We start from the raw sequence: 5,448 nt of genomic DNA, 5'->3' as shown, positions 1-5,448 counted from the left end.
ATTAATGTCACATACAGGGTGAGCTTCCTACGATGTTTTCTTTGGGTATCTCGGAAACTACTGGAGATAGAGAGACGGTTAAATGATAATGTGCTAATATAGTTTTGATTTCAGGACAGTTCTTGTATTTTTAATATTTTTTTAAGAAAGGTTAAAAAATATATATTTTTTATTTATTTATTAATATCTCTGAAACCATCAAAATATATTTACTCATACCTTAGGATTATGTAAAGTGGTCTTAAAAGAAGCCAAAAATGCAATAATATATAGGGTGTTCCATTTAAAAACAATCATCCTGATTCACTCATACTTTTTTGAGCCATGTACTTAAACAAAATTCACAAGTTTTTTATTCTAGAGACTACAGATGCTCGACACACTATTGCCGGATCCTGTATATGCAACATCGTTACAGTCGTTAAACTTCAAATTTATTTTCTATTATTTTTACTACTTTTCTTGCAATATCTTCATATTTTCTCACCACTTTAACCTTCGTTAGACTTTCTCCACATTTAAAAACCAAATTTAGCCATTTCGTTACAGCTGTTCTCGATTTTTAGTGAGACTATAAACGACATTTCATTTTTATGTTAAATAATGCGATACTGATATGATTTTAAAAGGAAACATATTTCTTATTATTTATAAATAATAAATAATATATAATATTTGTTATAGTCTTGTATTCGGCAGAATAATGAAAACAGACATGATAAATAAATTTAATATTTATAAGCAAGTCAAATATATCATATCATTTAGTTTATTTCAGTATTTATAATTTGTACACGTTGTTTTAATTTTATGGAAGTAAAAATTAAATTACTATAGGTATATTCCAAAATCTATTTTAGTGTTGTTTCAGTTCATGGAACTCTATGCAGGAAACAGATATTTCGAAAATAAGATAATTGTAGACTTTCTAGGACGTGAGTGTATCTAAAAATATGCTCTTTTTCGAAGACAAATTTCGTAATATAGATTTGTAGTTAAGATTGTTTAACCGATAAATGAGATAATGCACAAACAGACCTTCTATTTTAACTTGTAATAAAAAATGATTAAATAAACTAATAATGTAATGCAATAATATACATGGTGTTCAATTTAAAAAAAAATCATCCCGATCCAGTAATACTTTTTTGAACCACCCTATAGAAGTTAAAATATTTTCCTGAAATACATCCTAGTACATACTTTAGGTATGCACTTAAACAAAATACATAATTTTTTTATTCTAGCTAGGAGCTACAGATGACCGACGCACTATTGCCGAACCATGTGTATTCTTTCCAAAGGCAATATAATATTAGAAGATTTTAACCTCTGTACTACACTACCTCCCAATTATCTGTTATCGTACTTACTATGTACAGGGTGGGTCAAATTCGACGCTTTTAAAGGGAAACACCCTTTTCTATGGGAGATAGACAAAAACTAATATTGGTGTCTGGAGCTCAATTTTTATCAAAAATATGATGGTGAAAACCGCATATCGTTATCTGTTACCATTTATGAGTTTTTCGAAAATGTGCATTTTTAACAAATCGCTGTAACTTTTTTACTATGGAAAATTTTGTATTTTTGTGAAAACATTTCCAAGGCACCTTTTTACGTAGAATTTAATGATTTAAGTATAATTTTTTTAAAATTAATAATTTAAGAGTTATCAACAAAAAATTGATTTTTTATTTGGGACATCCTGTCCAATTAAGTGAAAAGAACTTAAAATTACCTTTCCAAAAATATAACACACTTGATATTTTGTTATAGTCCCCTTTGAAATACAGAATTTTTATAAGTTCGCCACTTTTAACTAGTAGGCTTTGAACCCCTTATTGATGATCTACCCCTAATGGAACTCGAAAACATATTTCTCCAGCAAGAAGAGGCACCGTCTCAGAACGCTGAAATTATCAGCAAATTTTTGCAGCCAATTTCGAGAATAATTGAAGATCTAACCAAGATCCCAGCCCCCAGCCGTTTGCCGTCGAGGCAGCCGAATTTAGTGCCTGTTATCCTTAGTGGATTTTAATCTTTGCAGAAGAATAAAGGTTTTTTATTTTTAAATTTCCCATATAATCTAAACAAGAATTAGAAGTACCTACTTAGTGGTTATGCGAGGTTATCTTTCACTCCCATTAAGTTAATGAATTCCGCGAGAAATGTTCAAAAACGGTCCCGTCTGTCCATAACAGAAGACGGTCGACTTGTCGAACGCCTGTAGCAAAATTTCATGTCTTGGTTTGCTATTAATCTTTATTGTTGTTAGATATAGTTTAAATGTGTTGATGTTGTAAAATATAGTTTAAATTGTATAAAATTCTGCATCTCTCATTGCAAATGTTATTTTTGTTTTAATCGCTGCTCACAGCTAGATTTTTTTTGCATCACAGCCTGCGCCGTTGAAAGCCTACTTATTCAAAATCGGCGAATTTTTAAAAACTCTATATCTCGGAGAGAAATCGAGCAAAATATCAGGTATGCTATATTTTTGAAGAGGTAATTTTAAATTATTTTCAATGAATTAAAAATATACAGGATGTCCCATATAACAAATCAATTTTTCTGTTGATAATTCTAACCTAACCTAACCTAACCAAATCTCCTACAGAAAAGGGTTGCTATATTTTGACACCAGAAACATGTTTATAAGGTTTGTTTCGCAAAAAAATAAAAAATTGGTATTTTCCGAAAAAAAACTTTGGATTTTTTCATTTTTAGTTAAAAATACGTAATATCTTGATAATATGGCAACATAGGTATATAGTAGATCAAATTTACAAGAAAACCCAGACAAAAATTCAGTATGTAGTTAGTTCTCAAAATTTAAGCAAAAAATCATTTCATTTTTAATTTTCAAAGTTAAATAACTCGGTTATTTTAGAGTTATTTAAATATAGAAGATATGTTTTTTTAACGAGATATACCAGCCCTGAAAATGTTTGCACTTATTTAAGAGTCACCCTGTATAATATCATTAGGTACTTATTCTTATATATTTTTTTTTCTAAAATATTAATCTCAAACAGTAAAAACAACTCTACTGTAATTTTGAATCATGATACATTCCTGCCCAAATTTATGACCATTATTTTATTAAAATATTATTCTGACTAAACATAAAATTTTATGCATAATGTTAATTTGCACAAAAACGCAACAAAATTCCTTATTAAATAAAGTTCGAATAAAATTTTAGTAAGATGAAAGATCAATTACAGGATAATTAATTAAAAATCATGAATAACAAATTTGAGATTTTATATAACAATTTGTTCTGTTGCCAAATGAAAAGGTGGAAATTTACAGAAAATGGACAGGCCAGCTGTTAATAAGCATATTAACATTGGATCATTTATTGTCGTATCTTTCTTAGCATATGTAACACTTTTAAGTAATGAAGATTTTTAGTTTTAAATCCTTTAATTATTTTAATTTGTGTTCTTGATATCACATTCTTAACGTCGCTCAACTCTGCGAACGACGTCGAGCATGTCACATGATGTCACGTCGACAATTGAATTTTTGACACGTCAACTATAGTGTCGACCTTTCTAAAAGTTAAAACCACAAAATAAACATTTTTTAGAAAAAATATAGAATAAACATTCTCAGCTAAGCATAGGATGTAATAGAATGATCTTCTACTTCGCTGAGTAACTTGAATGCTGAATCAGAAATATCGGAACCAAGATTCCTTTCAGTATTCTCACTCCAACATTTATGAATATTCAAATGGTCGAAGAGGTACGTGTATTCCCAGTTTGCGAATAATCATTAAGTCAAGTAATAAAAGCTGGTTTAACTCTATTTTAAAAAGTTTTCGAAATACACCTGAAAAAAATGTTATTACTTATTTTAACAAGAAGGAATAATTCAAAAGATTATGTGGATAAGATACCACTGGGTCCTGGGGCCAACCTTATAGAATGTGTTATATGGCGGTTTGTTGGATCTGGATATGCCAGGTGGTAGTGATGGGCAAAACTGTTATTTTTAGATAACAGTTGAAACTGTTAGTTATTTACAAAAAACAGCTTAAAATAACAGCTTAAAAATAACAGGTTTCTTTATTTTATTGCTAAATATCTGAAAGAGTATGAGGCGGTCACCGCCAGGCGTATTAACGCAGTTGCAAGTTGCAACAATGACGTGCTCGGTGGTAGTATTTCCAGGGTGTCATAACATTTCTAAATATCGATTGTTATCTAAAATACCTCTCCAAAAACGGGGGTTGTTTACAAATAAGCGCTGTTTACAAATTGCGATATAAAAAAGCCAAAATGCCGCCACTCGTCTATATCTATAAATTCCGATCCTACCTACGCCCTACCCCTCGATCCGCGTAGATTCTGAATTGCGTAGCAGTGTACAGGGTGCAACTCACTCGACGGGCGAGAAGCTCTTAGTTATGATTTTACCATTTGCGGTCAAAAAATAGCAATATAAGAAAATGTGTAGTATATTCTTCATAAGTAAACCAACTACACACTAGAGTTCGAATTAATTTTACACTTAAACTAGCATGTACAGTTTGACAAATATAGGAAGAGACTTGGTGTTAGCACTGGTCGCGCACACGATAGAGAGAGAACGCATTCGGCGGAAGAGAGATGCAGTTACGCTACGAAAAATCTGATTGAAGCAAATTTGTGGGATGTCCACTGCGCATCGGGGGGCGTCTCTTATTTTATATTTCTCACGTCTCTAGCTATGCTTGTTAAGTTGTACCCGCGACTTCGTTCGCGTCGAATTATTAATTTGTAATGGTGATGATAAAGCAAAGCAAGAATTTCCATTAACATACAAACTGGATAAAATTTTCTCACATTTGCCAAAAATATGCTTTAAACGTCGAGCAGTTTAAGCAGAATCGTGGTTAATCAATTACTCAACTTTTTGGAACACCCTGTATTATTTTTTAAAAAATTTCAAAATATATAAAAAAACAAAATAAATTATGCGTGTCCAATCGTTTTCCCGAAAGACTAACTTTTTTTTAAATAATAAATATTGTAATATTTGAGGGGCGTTTTCACCCTCTTGGAATTTGAGATTCGAGAAACCCCTCCTTATCGCACCTCTACACCCCACAGTCAATCCGTTTGCCAAAAATCAGCTTTAAACGTCAAGCAGTTTAAGCAGAATCATGATTACTCAGTGGTCATATTTTATGAAACACCCTGTATATATTTTGTAAAAATCTCAAAATATGTAAAACAACAAAATAAAATATACGTGTTTAAGAGTTTTTTCGAAAAACTCACCAGTTTTTAAATAAAAAATATTCTAATATTTGAGGGTGGTTTCACCCCCTTAGAATTTGAGTTGGGGGGGCTTTAAGCAGGATCGTGATTAATCAATGATCAGATTTTTCAAAATACCCTGTATACATTTTTAAAAAATTTTAAAATATTATTCTGAAAATTTTTCAGAATA

This window comes from Sitophilus oryzae, unplaced genomic scaffold (assembly GCF_002938485.1).
Source record: "Sitophilus oryzae breed Bouriz unplaced genomic scaffold, Soryzae_2.0 scaffold_1373_pilon_pilon, whole genome shotgun sequence".
Classification (NCBI taxonomy): domain Eukaryota; kingdom Metazoa; phylum Arthropoda; class Insecta; order Coleoptera; family Curculionidae; genus Sitophilus; species Sitophilus oryzae.
The sequence above is the reverse complement of the archived record's forward strand: the minus strand, read 5'-3'. Positions refer to the sequence as shown.